General features: G+C 38.3%; 1 long non-coding RNA gene across 1 annotated transcript in view; it reads left to right on the top strand.

Annotated features, from left to right (window-relative positions):
* LOC129515078 (uncharacterized) overlaps positions 1–20,712 on the top strand; it is a 449,457-nt gene that overhangs the window by 392,959 nt on the left and 35,786 nt on the right. The gene's annotated exons all lie outside the window — the stretch shown is intronic.

The raw sequence follows: 20,712 nt of genomic DNA, 5'->3' as shown, positions 1-20,712 counted from the left end.
AGCCCATAGTGTTTCTCTATCTATGTATCATCTATTTGTCTACAGATTCATACTATATTGGTTCTGTTTCTCTGGAGAAAACCAGTGAAGCATCTTCTTATCCCTGGAATCTAACCTCCAAATGGTTCTCTCTGACCAAATCCTGCTTTTGGGTCACTCACGGCTCATTGCCGTTTCAGCCCTCCCTCAGCTGCAGGGAGACTTCCAATCCTCAGGCCACTCTATTCTTACGAATCATCGCACCCCTACTAGCTTCAGTTTTGACTCTCAGCTGAGCACCTGATGCCACCCTTGTAATTTCCTCAGAAGTCATCCCTTGTGTAGGGGCGCCTGGGTGTAGCAGTTGGCTGAGTTTCCCACTATTGGTTTCAGCTCAGGTCATGATCTCAGGCTCATGAGATTGAGCCCCCTGTTGGGCTCTGAGCTCAGTGCTGAGCCTGGTTCAGATTCTGTCTCCCTCTGTTCCTCTGCTCATGTTCTCTCTCTCATAAAATAAATCTATCTAAAAAAAAAAAAAAAAAAAACCACAAAAAAGCCATCCCTCATGTTACCTCAGTCTTTAATCATAGAAGTTATTGATGGCCTTCTTGGGCTCAGCCAATCAACATTCTTCTCATGTAAGATCTTCCTGTCTTTTGACCCTACTAATTTGATGGATTACGCTATATATCTAGACATCCTGTTGGCTGCATACATGAAGAATGTCAGGATTACTTTTACCACAGGGAGGTCACGGATCTCTCCATTTTATTTTACTTGGGTTTTGATCAGTTGTCTCATTGAAGAAATAACCCCTCTCCTGAAGAAAAATTCTCTGTTGGCTGATGATAACAGTCAAATGGCAGAGAGAAATGGGTTATTAACATTAACAGAGAAAGTGGAAGACATGTGGAGGCAAGAAAATTTAGTTAACAACAATGCTCCTTTTATCTTTAACAAGTGGCAGCAAAAATTTTATTCAGCCCATAGGAATGTTGATGCAGAGATGCTGTACCCTCTATCCTGCCCTCCAAATTAAGCAAAAGATACACGTGCTTTCCTGTAGAATAAATCCCGTGGTAGAAGTACCGTCTCATATTCTTTAAAATACATTCTCAATGGACACGATGTCTAGAGACACAGCCTGGTCAGTGGACAGCATATTTGACAAGCAACAGTGGGCTGCAGTAATACTTCTGATTCTGGCTAATTTGCTGTGTTTTCTAAGGGAAGTTAGTTAACTTCCTTAAAATTCAGTGTCATTAGTTGTGAAAGGATTGGATTTGATCATTTCTAAGGTCTCCAAGAGCTCTAAATTTCTATTCTAGTTTAATGAGATTTAAATATTTAAAGGCCTTACTTCTGACTTTTTAAAAAATGTAAAATTACCAGGCAGCGCTTTCTATTGCCAAAAAGAAGTTTCTTTGTCAGCATTTCAGGATGCTTAGACATAAACCTTTATGGCCTCTATCACAAAAAAACTGGCAATTTTGCAGTCATTTTACTACTTCTAGGCTTCCTAAAGTCTATGCCATATTATCCATTATTTTAGTGAGACTAGTATTGAACAATATAAACAAAATCTTTAGAGTTGAAATGTATTTTGCCTGTTTTTTCCCTCTTAAATTGGATGTTACAGTATTTTATGCCAGATTATCATATCAAACTCAAACAATACAACTGTAGTTATAGGAAATCTACTAATGTCTTGTATTTATAAGAGCAATTTAAACTTATATTGAGAGTGATGTTCATTCACTTTACTATTTTAAGGTTCTCCAGTGAAGATTGACATACTAGTACTGTTAATATATGGCACATTTCAGCATTTTCTGTTAGACTTATAGAATAACATACTATAAAAAAATTCTCAATACAAAAAAGAATATTCCTAATCTTAATCAATAGACAGTTACTACAAGCAATGTTTACTGTGGTCATATTAGACAAGTATGTTGAAATTAAGGTTTTAAAAGTCTGTAACCAGGAGGATCCCTGGGTGGCTCAGCGGTTGAGCTCCTGCCTTTGGCCCAGGGTGTGATCCTGAGGGTCCCGGGATCGAGTCCCATGTCAGGTTCCCTGCATGGAGCCTGCTTCTCCCTCTTTCTCTGTCTCTGCCTCTCTCTCTTTCTCTGTGTATGTATTTCTCATGAATAAATAAACAAAATCTTTAAAAAAATGTAAAAGTCAGTAACCAGAACAGAATATGAAATGTCACATAAAACAAATAAAATTTATTTTTTCTTTTACTTTTTTCCCTACCTGTCAAATAAAGGGCTTAGGTTAGATGATTTGAGATAGAATATTTTTGACCCCATGAGGAAAGGAGGGGAATGAATGAATGATAATGGAATTGAAGGAAGACCCTGAAAGTGTCAGAGGTGAAGAGAGAGATAGGAAACACAGCTTAGATATGTCCTGACTCATCTCTTGTTTAAATGATAGAGATAAAATGAAAATTAAAACTCTACATGCATAGGCCTATATTTTAACTACTAGCTAAATGTGGCTATTAAAATTTAATTTTAAATAGATTTAAATTAGATAAAATTTAAAATTCATCTCCTCAGTCACATTAAAGGCATTTCAAATGCTCAATAGCCATATGTGGCTACCACTTTAGACAGTTCAGATACAGAACATTTCTACCATAACAGAAAGTTCTGTTGGTCACCAATGAGTCTGGATAATGATAAACACAGGGACAGTGAAATTAAATGCCTGTTTGCCTGTAATATCGACTACATCTTGGTTAAGAGAAGATAGAAATAACTTTTGACTTTATTTTAAAATATATAATGAAATATGTTTGCTGAAGAAGTAAGAATAACATATATATTCTCCATGCGTGCTGAGAAAAAAAGAAGGGAGTGTGGAAAATTATCAACCCAAATAAAAGTCACAGAAGGAGAAAAATTATGGGAGAAATAGTATATATGTTAAGATTGGATTCATCTACAGGAAATGTGCACACACACACACATACACTACACATATTGATTTAGATATGGAAGGTGTTTATTTTGTACTCATGTTAATCGCATAAATGTCCAAAAATGTCCAGAGCTGGTGTGGTTACTCAATTCAGAGCTATCCTGTGAGGTTATCTGTCTCACCATTCAGCCATCCCTAAGGTATGGACTTCATCCTCATGGTCTAAGGAAGCATCCATATATCAGGCACAATGATGACAGAAGGATAAAGAAGAGGAAAGGTCATCCCCCGCTGACTTCTAAGGAAGACTGTGGGAGACTGATTCACATTATATCCTACTGGCCAAATTTAGTCACATACTCACACTTAACTCCAGAATGGCTAGGACATGTAATATTTATTGCAGCCAGCCATGTACCCACCCAAAAAGTCTATTCACTCTGAAGAAAGGGAGAAGAGATATTGAACACTGGCATGGATACTAAACACACAAAACATGGTTTTTTAAAGGCTAAGATATATCAGTAATTATAATAAATAGTAATGGATTAAACTTTTATATGAAAAGATACAAATTGTGACTATATTTTCTAATCTATATAAGCTCCTCGCAAGAAATACACATTGAACAAAAACATATAGAAAAGGTGAAAATGAAAAAATGGGAAAACGATACTTTGAAAATAATGATTAAAAGAAATACATTCTAGTAATATTAAAATTAGATAAAATCGGGCCATGTGGGAGGCTCAGTGGTTGAGTGTCTGCCTTGGGCTCAGGGCATGATCCCGGGGGTCCTGGGTTTGAGTCCCTCATCGGGCTCCCCACAGAGAGCCTACTTCTCCCTCTGCTTCTGTCTCTGCCTCTGTCTCTGTCTCTCATGAATAAATAAATAAAATCTTTTTTAAAAAAATAGACAAAATAACATTAAATGCAAAAGGCATTAATGGGGATCAAAGGAACAGAGAATCCTCCATGAAATAGAACCACTATGGGCTTGTCTGCCCCTAAGCACACAGCCTCAAAATCCATAATGAAAAACAAAGAGTTATTAACAGAAGTGATAATCCCATAGTAAGAGTGGATAATTTTCATACAATTGTAACAGAAAGTGATTAAACAAAAAAGACTTACTATGTTCAAACAGAAGTCTATTCTAGTAAATATAGAAATCCTGCATACAAGAAACACAAGCTACGAATTCTTTCATTTGACCAGTTTTCCCACTAACATCCTTGTTGTGTGCAGCGTCCAAGACAGGAAACCACACTTACTGATTGCTCCTTGGGCTTCAGCCTGCAGCAGTTTTGCAGCCTTTCCTTGTCTTTCACGAACATTACACTTTGGGAGAGATCCAGTTAGTTATTTTATAGAATCTCTCTCAGTTTGGGTTTGTCTGATGTTTACTCACGATTAGCTAGAGTTTATGCATTTTTGGCAAGACTATCATACTCATGTTGTGCCCCTTTCAATACCTCCCATCCGGAGTGCATAACGCCCATATGTCTTATTACTATGGGTGTTAACTTCCATCATTTGCTTATGCTGGTGTCTGTCAAGATTTTTCACTATAAAGTTATAATTACCTCCTTTTTAATTAAATATCTTGAGGGAGATATTTTGTGACTAAGCAAGTATTGTGTTTCTCCTCAGTATTACCTGGTATTGTGAGCACACATTGGTGAATCTTGCCTGCAATCGTGTTTACTGTGGTATTCTAAAGGTGAGCCATTTCCTTCTCTTGCACATTTATTATTGGAATTTTTTTGTAAGAGAGAATCATTCCTTCTTTCCATCTATTTATTTATTTGTTGGTGTTACCGTGGGCTCATGGATATCTCTTTATTCTACAGGGTAAAATCTAGTTACAGTTATTATTTATGTTTTGGCTAAATTGTTATATCATGAGTCCTTGAGACCTCTAAAGGTTGGCTCCTTTGCCCAATCTTTTTTTGAGAACTTTCTTACTTTCTCACACCCAAGGATGCCTCAGACTTATCTTTCATTTTCCCTGCCCCGGCCATGGGACCAACCACTTTTCCAAGGAACTCTGAGACTGGTTTTATAAAAATTCCTTTCAAGTATCCATGTGATGTTCCATCTCATAATGTCACAAAAAGTCTCAACAAATTTCAAAGAATCAGCATCAAAGAGAACATGTTCTCTGACAACAATCAACAAAGCCAGTATCAGGATTTTGACAAAGCAAATTTGTTGTTTTTTTTCCCAAATAATACTTATTACAGAAGGAGAGAGAGACCAAATTATTATTGGGAATAAAGGGAATATAATTATAGATACATTAGGATTTTTTTTTTAATTCTAAGGCAATGCTAGGAACAACTTTATGGGATTGTATTAAAAAACATAAATAGTAGTGATAACTTTCTAGTAAATAGATAAATCACCATTTTTTCTGTATGAAATTGAAAAGGTGAATGAGCAATAACTATTAGCATCACTGAAGGCAATCAAAAATAATGCTTTATCCCCCATAAAAAACCATAACGAAAGAAAAAAGTTAGATACTTTTATAGCTTTTTCCAAGTACAGTACATATATATTTTTCTTTAATATCTATTTATTCAAGTCATCTGCCCCAGTGTATATGTATTTTTAAATATGTGACAACTAGTAGGCTAGTAGGCCATTTCCAAAAATTTTAAGGATGTTTCAACATAAAAAATAAGTTAATCAAATAAACCATATTGATGGATTAAAGGAGAGATCTTTTTTACTTCAGTAGATACTAAAACAGCATTCATTAAAATCAATATTCATGACAAAAACAAAAATTTAATAAACTAGGAGTAGAAGAATTCTCTACCTAAGACAATAAAAAATCATGATAGATACGGGCAAAATTGTAAGTTTCCATAAGGATAGGAACGAGGCAAGATGTCCTCTACTGCCATTACTCCAATTGGATATGGAAAATACACCATGTATATAAAACTTAAAAAAAAGAGGCAATTCTGTCTTCAGTTACAGGCAATATTATTTTTCACACTAAACAATCAAGAATCTACATACTACTTGAATTAATGAATTCATCAACTTTCCTAGATAAAAGATCAGGATATGACTCAATAATACCCTAATAACTAGCTATTAGAATTTAAAAAAGTAAGATTATATTAACCATGACATCAGTACATCTAGCATCTACATACTATTACATGCTATTTCTAGTATCTTGTAAAGGTGCATCAAGTGTATATTTTAGTTAAAGATCAAGTGCCTCCGGGTGTTATACTCTATGTTGGCAAATTGAATTTAAATAATAATAAAAAAAAGACGAGAAGAACTGTGGAACAGATCAACAGAACCAGGAGTTGGTTCTTTGAAAGAATTAATAAGATAGATAAACCATTAGCCAACCTTATTAAAAAGAAGAGAGAGAAGACTCAAATTAATAAAATCATGAATGAGAAAGGAGAGATCACTACCAACACCAAGGAAATACAAACGATTTTAAAAACATATTATGAACAGCTCTACGCCAATAAATTAGGCAATCTAGAAGAAATGGACGCATTCCTGGAAAGCCACAAACTACCAAAACTGGAGCAGGAAGAAATAGAAAACCTGAACAGGCCAATAACCGGGAGGAAATTGAAACAGTCATCAAAAACCTCCCAAGACACAAGAGTCCAGGTCCAGATGGCTTCCCTGGGGAATTCTATCAAACGTTTAAAGAAGAAATCATACCTATTCTACTAAAGCTGTTTGGAAAGATAGAAAGAGATGGAGTACTTCCAAATTCATTCTATGAGGCCAGCATCACCTTAATTCCAAAACCAGACAAAGACCCCACAAAAAAGGAGAATTACAGACCAATATCCCTGATGACCATGGATGCAAAAATTCTCAACAAGATACTAGCCAATAGGATCCAACAACACATTAAGAAAATTATTCACCATGACCAAGTAGGATTTTTCCCCGGGACACAAGGCTGGTTCAACACTCGTAAAACAATCAATGTGATTCATCATATCAGCAAGAGAAAAACCAAGAACCATATGATCCTCTCATTAGATGCAGAGAAAGCATTTGACAAAATACAGCATCCATTCCTGATCAAAACTCTTCGGAGTGTAGGGATAGAGGGAACTTTCCTCAACATCTTAAAAAGATCAAGTACCTTATTGTTAAAATCAATATATAACTACAGTGGAGACAAAGCCAAATATGACGACCAGAGATGAATCTCTAGAATACAAGAATAAACCTCAAACTTGATTTAAAAAATATAAATGTTCTTACAGTTTCAGTATTTGAAAGGCTTGTTTTCAAAATTATTTTTTAAATTTCATGGTGTAGGAAATATTATTTCTCCATAATTTCATCTGCTAGGGTGTTTGCACAGCCACTATTCAATTTCAGTTGCTTAAGAAGAAAAACTCATAAAGGGAGTTAAATATCTAAAATTTAGAGTTCTTTGTTTCCTTCATTTCAATTTTTCAATACTGTGCACTGAACAATTGCATGGAGATTAGAATTATCATATAATCACTAACATTCCTCATTATATTATTTAAATTGTACAAACCACTGTCAGTTCAAAAAGTATTGAATACTCTTTCTTATGGAGCTAACATACTCTGTCAATATTTGAATTTCATTCTTGGATTCTAATTTAATCTTCAAGTTATTGTTTTGCATATTTAACTATTTGAAAGTTTATAACAGTTTTTTTCATGGTATTAACATTTAAGTCATTATTAGCTGCTACAACATTGTACTCCTGCAATAATAAACATTTTCATTTCAAAATAACAGATTTTCACCACAAAAACAACATAAGGAGAATTTTTGCTCTGAATAACATTTAGAATATTTACACATATTTGTAAATGAACATTCAGATATTCACAGTAAATCCAAATAACATGTCTTATTTGTATTACTGATGTTGTAACTCTGTTTAAGTATGAAAGAAACCTTGAGATCACAAAATTACTGATCATACTCAAGTTCAGGGATACCAGAAATAACACTGAAGTTGGCTTGCAGCTACTTAATGTTCTACAGACCAAGGTTGAAGCCACATGAAATATCTGGTTTGGGCCAAATATCAAAGCCAAACAAAATCTCCATACAACTCTAATAGCTAGGAATAAGTCTAACAGAAATTATAATACCATGTTGAGTAATATAAATAAGGAGTTGTGTAAATGGAAATAAATCATGCTCATGGTTGAGAGTTACAATATTATAAAAATAGAATTCCTTTCAAACCAATTAGTAATTTCAACTCAATTCCAAGTAAAATTCCAATTTTTTTCATAAAACTTGACAATCTTATCCTGAAATTCACATAGAAGAGTAATGAAACAAAATTAATTTTTTTAAAAAAAGAACAATTGAGAGGATAAAACAGACCCATGTATGTTTAGAAACTCGATGGAGGGCTTCAGAAGATGTATTAAAAATAAGAGAAGCATGTGTTCTCCAATAAAATTTACTGTGAAAACAGTTTTTGTCATACATAATTAAAATAAGAGATATACCTTATAATCCATTCTAAATGATGAAAGACCTAATCTGAAAAGCTTTTGAAAGAAAACATAATAGAATATCTTTATGGCAACAAGGTAGGAAAAGGTTTCTTAAACATGATTCAAAAGCATAGGGTGCAGTCAGGGTGGCTCAGTGGTTTAGCACCTGCCTTCAGCCCAGGGCCTGATCCTGGAGACCCAGGATGGAGTCCCACGTCGGGCTTCTGCATGGAGCCTGCTTCTCCCTCTGCTTGTGTCTCTGCCTCTCTCTCTTTTTGTGTCTCTGATGAATAAATAAATAAAATCTTTAGAAAAATAAATAAATAAATAAATAAATAAATAAATAAATAAATAAATAAATAAAATCTTAAAAAAAAATCCAAAAGCATAGGGTGCTTGCATGGCTCAGTTGGTTAAGCATCCGATTATTGATTTCAACTTAGGTGGTGATCTCAGGGTTGTGAGATTGAGCCCCTTGACAGGCTCTGCGCTGGACATGGCACCTGCTTAAGATTCTCCTTCTGCCTCTCTCGCCCACATGGTTCTCTCTGTCTCTCTAAAAAAAAATAAGATGAAAAAATTTTTTAAATGATTCAAAAGCTCAAAAGATAAAAGGGAAGACTGATGAATTTGAATACATTAAATCTTTAACCCTTCAACAATAGAGACTATACACAAATGAGAAAGATCAGTTATCCATTGGGAAAGAGTGTTTGCAATTCATGTAACTGACAATGATTAGTTGTAAGAATATGTATGGAGCTTCTACTAATTAATCGGAAAATAGTCAAACAACCAAAAAAGTGAGAAAAGGATGTGAATATGTAATCTAGTGATAGACTAATGTCCAACAAATATATGAAAACATACTCTAGCTCATTTTTAAGTAGGGGAATGGAAAACAAACCGTAGTAAAATATTACTTCATGTTCATCAGAATGACAGGTTAAAAATATTTGATATTAACCATTGATAAGCTTGTGGGAAAATGGGGAACTTTTATGCACTGCCCAAAGTGTAGTAATACAAACATCCAGGAGGGCAACGTGACGGTATCCTAGTCAAGTTGTAGATATGCACAACAATTGAATGGTTAGGTATATATTCTTCTAGAGAAACCCTAGCCTGTGTGGCAAGTGGACATATTGTGGGACATTCATGTTTATAAAAAAAATTGGACCCAGGCCTAATTGCTCATTACATAAAATGTGATCTACTTCATCAGAAGAATAACATGTAGTCCTTAAAATGAATGAACCAGGGATATATGTATTAACATGGTGAAATTCAAAAAAATAGAATACTGAAAAATAAAGGCAAGCTAAATAATGATATTCATAGTCTCAGACTATTTGTATAAACTGAAAATACACAAAACCTCACATGGTGCGCATCCATAAATCCTTATGCAGTAATAGTTTAAGTGTGTACACGAAATTCACAAACATTCTAATGGGCAGGATAGGAATGGAGGGAAGAGGCTGTCTGTAAAAACTAGCCAAAACGCTATAGCTCTTGCCTTAATCATTTGTTTTTTTGAAAAATCTGAATCTATTAAATTCTTAAAGACTTGATAAAGCTCCGTGGTATTTTCTTAGATGATGGTTTTCTTTTTTCCATACTCTTCTATATATCTCAAAAGATTTGCTAATAAAAATAAAGGTTGTACCATGTTCCTTAAACAAAAAATGATAATTGAGCCAGAACTAATATAGCTGTAATAGAAAAATAGATGCAGGAAAAAATACGTAAGACAAAAAAATAAGATAAAAGGGATTGAAAAAAAAAGATAAAAGGAATTGTAGCAAGCACTGCACAGATTTCCTTCAACATATCCTTAAAATGCCACCTTGGATTAATAAGGAAGGATCCCTAGGTGTGACATACAGCTAGCTGCCTTATGAACCAATCAGCAGAGAGGAGATAAAGTCATTTCCGTTGTATGTTTAGGAAAAAAAGTTTCCTATCAAAAATAAAAGTCTCCTGTCCAAAATTAAAATGACAAGACCACAATGTAGCTAACAGCTTAATGAACCTAACAGAAAGGATTAGAAAGAGAGCCCTCTGAATTTTACAAGTTACCAAAATTATGTATGATGATGCAGTTGTATTTCAGTAAGACACAGAGACTTTATTTTTTAAGAGTAGAAGTCGAGAGGCACCTGGGTGGCGCAGTCAGTTAAGTGTCTGCCTTGGGTTCAGGTCATGGTCTCAGGGTCCTGAGGTCAAGCTTTGTGTTGGGCTCCCTGCTCAGCGTGGGGTCTGCTTCTCCCTCTCCCTCTTTCTCTGTGCTCTCTCTCTCTCTCAAATAAATAAATAAAATCTTAAAAAAAAATTAAGAGTAGAAATTGAAAGTTAAAATTGAGTTATTCTGTGAAAAGCATGATCTTAAATAAATAATCTTTGGTCATTTAAGTAGCCCATCACAATGATCTTAATTTACCATTTATTTCACAGGTAACCATGATCATTTTCTCTAGACTTTCCGTCGCACTTTCAACTACATAAGTTCCTATATTAGCTGGTGCCAACATCTCATTTGTTTCTAAAATCTCATGTACCCTTTTGCTACTTAGCATAGCAAATACCTATTTGTAAACAAAATGGTGATACATTATGATAGCCAAAGGGCAGAGCTTTACCTGGACAGAGATTCATCATTTTTTAATGTAGCACAGCTTGATGCGTGCACTACCATCAAGCACCCTGAAAGGTTCTTGCCAGAGATTGATGACCTAAACAATTACTGAGACTTTTTTTTATACAATTTTTTTTTTTTATTTACGATAGACATACAGAGAGAGAGAGACAGGCAGAGACACAGGCAGAGGGAGAAGCAGGCTCCATGCACCGGGAGCCCGACGTGGGACTCGATCCCGGGTCTCCAGGATCGCGCCCTGGGCCAAAGGCAGGCGCCAAACCGCTGCGCCACTCAGGGATCCCCAATTACTGAAACTTAATAATAGCATCAACAACCGCAGGTTGATATTGCACGCAAGAGAAACACTACTTTCGTTCTTGCTCATGCTTATCTTTTGACCAAGTTATATCAATATTTTGACCAGAGAAAAATGTTAGAGCTGCAATCATATCCCATATTAGCAATATTCAATGGTATTGCAATATGGTATTAGCAAGAACCATTGCAAAAATAACTCACTTGCATGTATACCAAGAGGGGGAATTGCTGGGTCATACAGTAAAAATAGTAGTTCTATTTTTAATAATATTTTGAGGAACTTCCATACTGTTTTCCAAAGCAGCTGCGCTATTTCACATTCCCGCCAATATGGTGCAAGGTTCCAGTTTCTCCACATCGTCAAATTGAAATGAGCTTCTCAAAGAGGTATCTGCACCGCCGTGTCCGTTGGAGTGCTATTCACAATAGCCAAAATAGGGAAATAACCTAAATGGCCCTTGCCAGGTGAATGGATAAATAAAATGTGATATATACACACAGTGGAGTATCATTTAGTCTTAAAGAAGGAAATCCTGCAAGATGCAACAGATGGATGAACCTAGAGGACAGGAAGCTACATGAAAGAAGCCAGTTACAAAAAGATAAATACTGCACAATTCAACTTAGAAGAGATAACTAAAATATTCAGATTCATAGAAGCAGAGGCGAGAATGCCAATTGCTAGAAGCCTGAGGGTGAGGGGAAACGTGGAGTTGTTCGACAACTGCATTTCGTCTGTACAAGATAGATAAGTTCTAGAGATCTGATGTACAACACGGTGCCGACAGTTAACCAGACTGTATTGTATACATCGAAATTTGTTGAGAGGACAAATCATGTTAAGTATTCGTATCACAATTTCCAAAATTAATTTACCTGCAAATCAACTGTAAAAGGTGGAAAATGTGTGGGTATATTGAGATAGTGTTTTACTGACTATATTACACATGGGAAACCCCAAATAGAAATCTAGAAAGAAAATAAGATGATCCTGGTCATAGATGTATTTAATGTCAAATATATCCCCAGGAGTCCGTTGTTTCTGCAATTTGGGCCACCGGTGATACACATCTATGAGATAAATGTGTCAAAGAAGGCGATTTGCTGGTTTTCCTCTGTTGTTTTTTTTTTTCCCTCTCCTGTAGCTGATTTGACAATTCGATGAAAATATATGTTGCTGGAAAGTGCCTCCATTTGGACTAAAAAAGATTTTTCTATGTATACAATTTAGCCAATTTCAGTAATTTCACCGCGTAGTGTTAGAAATGCTGGCCCGATGGCCGTGAACAAAGCGTTATAAAGTAAAGATACGGTTTCTGCAACAGTCCGGAAGTAGCTGAGCTGTAAATGGAAACACCATGGTTGATTCACGCTCATTTCATAACTTACTATTTATATCCTTTTCAAACCTCTTTGCCTGGACATAAAATTCGAGACTACAATTGAGTAAAATACAAATCAGTGAGTGATTTTTTAAAATTTAAATGTTCTCGTGAGCATTATCAACCATGGCAGGCCATGAGAAACGTTATTTCTCTACCAGTGAATTAATGATAGAAGGACAACCCGTGTAAACTATTCTGCAGACAGGCCAATAATGAAAACATAGTTAAAGCCGTAAAGCTTGCCAACTACTGATGAGACTCAGGAGAAATTCCTTAACAGATGTTTCCCTGAGCAAATATATACTTTGCCTACTCTGATTATGATGGTCTTGAGAATTCGTGATTTGATTCAACATTCAGCTACTCTTCAGCAGGCTCATAAAAATATGATTTTCGCAAAGATTATATTCTAATTTTTTTTTCCTAAGAACCAATACATAACCTATTTATGGTCCTCAGTCCCATATGGCGAAGCAGTGGTCCAACAGCACTGTTTATAACACTATAATTAAGGTTGTGTCAGCATTTTATTATGAGGGAAAGGAGGCAAAGGCTTTTTGTTTTGTTGTGTTGTGTTTTGTTTTCACTCTCTAAGCTTCTTTTAGCTGAGTGCCCACTGGCTGCATGCAGTGGTCCTCCCTTATCCACCGAGGATCTGTGCCAAGACCCCAGTGGATGCCCAAAATGGCAGACGGTACCCACCCAAACCTGTACACACTATGTTTTCTCCTAGACGTGCATACTTGTGACAAAGCTGCTTATAAATGAGGCACAGCAAGAGGTTAACAGCAATAATTAATAATTAGAATAGAACAATTATGACAATATAGTATGATAAAAGCTCAGTGAATGTGGTCTCTCTCTCTCTCTCTCTCTCTCTCTCTCTCCAAATATCTTATACGATACTCACCCTTCCTGTCCTGACGTGAGATGATAAAATGTCTTTGTGATGAGATGCAGTGAGGTGAATGACGGAGGCCTTGTGACTTGGCATTAGGTTCCTTTTGACCTTCTGACCCAAAGTCAGGAGGATCATCTGCTTCCGGACTGTGGTTGGCTGCAGGCAACTGAAAGCATAGGAAGCAGGAGCGTGGACGTCGGGGCGGGGCTTGTCATCTCTGCCCTCTGGTTTGCCTCCTGCTAGGAATTTCTGATGCCTTGCTCTTGACTGAATGATTTGAGAACAAACAGTGGAAGAGGTTTTTTTTTGAGGGGGGGGGGGATTTGTTTTGTTTTTTGTTTTTTTGAAAACCAGGAGATTGCTCCTGACAGTTCAACATTTCAGGTTCATGTCTACTCATTTTAACATTCTGGAGACATCTTTCTGGAATGAGCATTAGCAGGAGAAGTTGGTTTGTAATAGCAGTAAAACAAAGCACACAGAGAGTAATGGGGGTCACAATCCTTGAGTCCCATGACAATGCCTATCACTGGCATCTCTGTGCTTTTAATAATATCTATTTGTGTCTATCAAGGCCCTCATTATTTTAACTCTTTAAAAAAAAATCTTCCATTTTCTAGTTTTTCTTGAGTTTGAGTGAGAAACATCAAAATCCACACTTACAAGTTGTGTGACCTGGGCAAGCCCCTCAATTTTAAACCTGTTGTGTATCCTTAGATGTGCATGTCTTCACATGAAAACCTCAGCAGACCGTGTTAGGATCCAGTTGGGTAATCCATGCGGGCGTTCAACTCAGTGCCTGGTGTGCAACGATCGCACCATCCCCGCCCTTACCCCCGTATGGCTCCATCTTAGTTATTACCATGGGCTCCCTTTCTCTGCCATTGCCTGAAACAAACCATGGGCATCTAACTTTCTACTCCAAACCAATCCTTTTTTAGCACCCTAAACTCCTTTTTATTCAAACACCAGTGACAGATTAACCAAATCTATGACTACAAATTATCCTCCAGACTCCACGAGGGGGAAAGTCCATGTCTGTTTTATTAACATAGTGCCTCATGCCTGGTGTGGATGTAGCGCTTCACAAAATATTGGTCTTTAGAGCTATTAAATCGTTATGATGCAGTTACATAGCTACTTGAGTGAAAATACTTGTGAAGCTGTGAATTTGATTTCTGCTGTGGCTGGTAAGTGAAGAAGACAAACTTGTTCTGATATTATTTTATTTTAACAGCTTTTGCGTGGATCTGTTATTAAAACTAGTTTTGGGACACCCGGGTGGCTCAGTCGGTTAAGCGTCTGCCTTCGGCTCAGGTCATGACCCAGGGTCCTAGGATCGAGCCCCGTGTTGGGCTCACTGCTCAGCAGGGATTCTGCTTCTCCCTCTCCCTCTGTGTGCTCTCTCTCTTTCCCAAATAAATACAAAAAATAAATCTTAAAAAAAAAAAACCCTAGTATTAACTCACACTTTCAACAAAAGATTTTTTTTTTTTTTTTTTTTTTTTTTTTTTTTTTTTAAAATTTTTATTTTTTTTTAAAGATTTTATTTATTTATTCACGATAGTCACACAGAGAGAGACAGAGAGGCAGAGACACAGGCAGAGGGAGAAGCAGGCTCCATGCAGGGAGCCCGACGTGGGATTCGACCCCGGGTCTCCAGGATCGTGCCCCGGGCCAAAGGCAGGCGCCAAACCACTGCGCCACCCAGGGATCCCTCAACAAAAGATTTTAAGCTAACACCAGGGGACTTGTTGCTGTCAAGGTGCACTAAACAAGCTGCCCAGACACAGTGAATGGCAGGGAACCAAAAACCTGCAGAAATCCTGAGACGAGGAAGACCTCAGTACGCCTCTACACCCCCTTGCCATGGCCTGAAAATATTAATTGCATTTAATGCCTCTCATGCACTTGTTCCCACCACTCTTAATTTACCCTCGCAGAATTTCCAGCACTTGAGGAGGCATCTCTTACCCAACTCCATTTATTTATTTTTTTTAAAGATTTTATCTATTCATAAAGATACAGAGAGACACAGAGAGAGAAAGAGAAGCAGAGACACAGGCAGAGGGAGAAGCAGGATCCATGCAGAGAGCCTGATGTGGGACTCGATCCCAGGACTCGATCCCAGGACTCCAGGATCACGCCCTGAGCCAAAGGCAGGTGCCAAACCGCGGAGCCACTCAGGGAATCCCCCCAGCTCCATTTAAAAGAATAATTGCATCTGTGCACAATTAAAAAGAACAGGTGCCAGCTGATAATATTTCCCACTTATCTTTGGACTATTATGTATTTTGGGGTCACCTTAAAATATGAATGAACAATGTCCTGTGTAATTTGGTCAGAGCCCAGGGATAATTTGGCTCCATCAAAAATTTATCAGTGGTAAATGAACCAACAAACAGGACAGCCTTTCGCCATAACAAATAGGATCACTAGCACTTATCCTAGGCTGTGCTCGTGGGGTGCTTGTCATTTGCATCCTCAAATCTGTCAGGTGGCAGAGGCAATAATACCGCCTTTTATTTATTTTTTTATTTATTTTATTTATTTTTTTAATGCTGCCTTTTAAAAGCTGGCATGCATGTTTGCTTTGCTTTGTTTGTTTATCTTTCCCCACCATCTAAATATCTTCGCATGTCCCCATAGGGAAGACATTCCCATCTTTGAAGGATTTCCCTGACTTAGGGGGAGGGAATTCCCAGGTGCCACCCTCCTTTACCGATGGGAGCATTCTCAGCGCTTGGAAGCTGCGGGAATCCTTAACGGAGTCTGCCTCGTGCCATTTCTCTTGCTGTCTAACCGGTCGCCCCAATAGTCTTTGCAGCTCATCCCCAGGATGATGACCCGGGGAGACCTCTGGCTCCTGCGGCCGGAGGGGCTGCTATCTGAGCACCTGCCTCCAGGGGGCGCTGCCGGACCGCGAGCCCGGCCGGGATGCTCCTCCGGGAGGAGCCGCGGCGCCTGCTTTACCGCGTTGCAGGCCCTGGTTTTTACTCCCGAAAAAGGCAACTTGTTTATGTGAATGAGACGCCAGCGCTGAGCAACCCCAAGCTGAGCAACCCCAAGGCAGCTGTGTGCTCTTTCGAGGCGGCGGGGCTTTGCCCAGAGCATGCATCATCGCGGCCACCCTGCTAGCCTTAGCGGTTCTTCTCCTGCAGGTCAGCGTATTCTTTGTAATGAATGCCACGGAAATGCTGGCATTTTTGCCTTTTCATTCATTGTATTTAACGTCTTTTTTATTTTTTTATTCTCGAGAGACACACAGAGAAAGAGAGAGGCAGAGACACAGGCAGAGGGAGAAGCAGGCTCCCTGCATGCAGGGAGCTCGATGCAGGACTCGATCCCAGGACCCTGGGGTCACGACCTGGGCCCAAGGCAGGTGCTCAACGCTGAGCCGCCCAGGCGGCCCTAAGTCATTATATTTAAAATATGGGTGAGATAGTAGACCTGAACCCTTTTAATTCTGCATCAATAATAATAATAGCTTACATGTTGTCTATCTCCACATCCTGACTCCTTATGGCAGACATTGTCTAAATATCTAAGTATGCTAATGTCATTTAGCCTGCGCATAACCCCCGAGGAGCATTGGATGGCTTTGGAAAAATTACCAAAGAGAACTTTTATCAATGATACAGTGAAGCCGTGAACAGTATCTCTGCCACACGATCTTCTCCTTTATTTACATATAATAACATGTAAAGAGCTCATAAATTTGCTTTTTATGCCTACTGTATTTATTTATGCCAAAATATGTCTTAATTCCAGGATAGCTGTCAATAGGTTTCTGTGTTCAGAAGCGTTTTCCACGTGGCATCTGTGATACAAGTGAACTAGCTGCAATAATGAAGGAAACATCTGTTCAAAGGAATAAATAATCCGGTCAAAAAGTGTGCTATTGATCACCGTGGCTGATTATTGCTGTAAAAGTGTAACAAGCAGAATGAGTGATCTGTGTAAACCACGGATCGGACCACGTCACATCCCTGCTGGACCCATGGACGTCCTGGTGCAATAAAGGTGGTAGCAAATGTTCACATAGGCTACAAGACCCAGCGGGTTGTGGCATCTCCCTCTCCCACCTCCTACTGGAAGGGCCTACCCTCTTTTTCCCTGCCCTGCTCCCAGCTCCCAAGAGCACACGGCACAATGCCTTTTGTGTTCCCCAACAGCTGTGCCAATTACCGGCTTTGCAGCCTTCATTTTCTCATATGTAAACATGTAGAAGATTCAATAAGATATGTGTGTGCATATATCACTTATTAAAAGCTCATAGTAAGTACCATATTAAGTGTTACATGGTATTTTCTTTGTTAGTGTGTATCCAATGGCTACTATATATAAGCCCTCAAAAAATACTCACTGTTTGGGCGCCTGGTGGCTCAGTCAGTTAAGCATCCATCTCTTGGTTTTGACTCGGGTCATGATCTCAGGGTCGTGAGATGGAGCCCGGTGTGGGGTTCTGTGCTCAGCAGGGAGTCTGCTTGAGATTCTCTCTCTCTCCCCCTCTGCCCCTCCTCCCACTTGTGCCTACACGCACACACACATGCACGTTCTCTCTCTCTCAAGTAAATAAATCAATCTTTAAACAAATATTCACTATCTAAATTAGTGAACGAAAATCTTCTCCTTGCCCTCCTAAGGAACTGTTCTAGTTGGGTGGAACATGGGCCTTAATTTTCCTGAATGTTGTGGAATAACAATGAGGATGAGAAGTAACAGGGACAGGGGATGCGTGTGACACACGTTTGGTATCACTTCCCATTCTACTTGGTAATCTCCTCCACACTCCAGAGTTTGGAACAAATCTGGTACATAGTAAAGTTGGGATCTGTGGTAGCTATTGAATTCATTTATTCATCGTCTTTTGGGTACCTGCCATGTTCTAGGCATTATGCTAACGCTCAGGGGTAAACACGGACAAACCTTCCTGCCTTTATGGAACGTGCTCACAGTCAGTCAGAGTGGGAAATCCGAGTGCTTATCCCGAACTCTTTATGGATTTCTAGAGTAAATGTGATGAGCTATCTTGAACCTTCCACTTTACCCTGGAAAGTTCCAGACCCGTTTGGTCAAGGCTCCCTAAGCAACACTGCAACCTCAGAACCTATGTGGGGTCTGCAGGGACAGCATAGAAAGCCTCCCTAAGTCAAATGAATCATTTCCCAAAGTGTACTCCGTAGTAATGGGTGTTACTCATAAGGCACATTCCATGGACAACTGTGTATAAAGAACCATGGTTTAAGAACTTTTAAAATTATTGCTGCTAAGGCTTTTCTTGTTTTGTTTCATCTTGCATGGACTCTGGGACCTTCTCATCGATATATCTGTCTAAACACCAGCTCACGTGTCCCTTACTGTGTGCAACTGGGAAAATTACGAGGCCTTTCTATGCTTTAGTTTCCACATCTGTAACATGGTGATAATAATAGGTATTGTCCTATAAAATTGTTAAAGATTAAATGATGTAATTTGTATAATTGAGAGCTTGATGCATGGCGAGTACTCAACTAATGTTAATTTTGTTCTTGTTCTTGTCATATGCCTCCTTATGAACCAAGAAAGTCTTTATTCCAAGAATTGGTTTCTGTAGAAAACACTTGGGAGATACTGAACTTCGTCAGGACATTAAGCAAGCTGAAAATGCCAATTATGTTCTTTCTGGCAACTTTGAGAAACACCCAGGGTCAACAGGCACAGTCAAATCAGCTTTTGTAAGATAGACAAGTAAATGAGAATCAGCCATCCATGCTACAGGGAGTGTTGAGGGCCATTGCAGTGACAAGGAAATCTTGTTCCAACCCGGGTGACCTCAGTGACATTACAATGGAATGTAATCACACGTGTTCCTGTGGCACATGGTGGCGCAGACTAGCTATATTCAAAGTTAAAAGCTCTAATATTACCAATAAGATCTCTTAGGTTTTCTCAAAAAAAAAAAAAAAGAAAGAAAGAAAAGAAAATGGGAATAGAAATATCAGTAATGCAGATAGAAACTTGTCACCACGAATGCCATGTGACCAAAAGCTCTTCTCCACGTATGATTGATAGATTTACAATGAATGGCCTACATCTAAATATCATATAAAGCAATTATGCTCTTGCCTCCATCTCAAATAAGTCATTTTACATTCTTTATCCCAAAATTCCTATCCTATCAGCTTAAACAATGTATCACCAAACGTGTTGATATAAAAAAAAACTTGCAGACAGAAAAGATATAGTTTTATGTCTGTAATCTTCTTATTTTCTCTTCCAAATCGTTACACTAGGCCAAGAGCCAAGAGGAGAAAAGGGTCAGGGGAATAAAGGATTTTGAGAATAAAAGTCAGATGAGGATAAAAACCCAGAAACACAGATACATTTCAAATCAAGACAACAGAAGTAAACATTCAAAATTAGTAGTGCTGGGGGCTTGGTTATGTGTGTTTGTAGTAGGGTTTGCAAAGCAGGCTCAGGTTGATACTTGCACCTGGCTTACCTGATTATCCAACCTACCTTCCTGGTATGATGCAGGGCTTTCAACATCCTCTGGTAAACTGGAGCTTGGACTCCCCGGACACCAAGATACCTCGTATGTATCTAGGTGCTTTGTATCCAAAGATGAGGTTCATCTTCTGTGGCTGAGGAAGGACATTGATGGACTGGGCCTGGACATATGTGGGCTTCATTACGATTCGTGATTGCCTATGGATTTCTTTCTCCTGCTCTTCCACACCCTTTCTGTGTAGTAAAGCTTTGCGGGAGTGTATCCTCTGGAGACCTGTCATCCTTTCAAACATGCAACCCCACAGAGTCTTTGCACTCACCTAACAGAAGCATTGCTTTTCACTGCTGATTTCGAGAGTCAAATATCATGTTTCGTTCTCTAGATCCTGTAACTCGATCACAGTAGAAGCACAATGCATAGTTATGTGCTCTGTAGATGCACAGTCCAGTGCAGCGAAAGTCAGATCCCTCCTCTGCTTTGCTACAGTGATAGTTTTGCGTGTGTCCTATTCTGTGTCTCTATAGTTGAGTCATAGTCTGATTGTGGTGATATCGCCA

The sequence above is a fragment of the Nyctereutes procyonoides genome, unplaced genomic scaffold (assembly GCF_905146905.1).
Source record: "Nyctereutes procyonoides isolate TBG_1078 unplaced genomic scaffold, NYPRO_anot_genome, whole genome shotgun sequence".
NCBI classification, from domain to species: domain Eukaryota; kingdom Metazoa; phylum Chordata; class Mammalia; order Carnivora; family Canidae; genus Nyctereutes; species Nyctereutes procyonoides.
The sequence above is the reverse complement of the archived record's forward strand: the minus strand, read 5'-3'. Positions and strand labels throughout refer to the sequence as shown.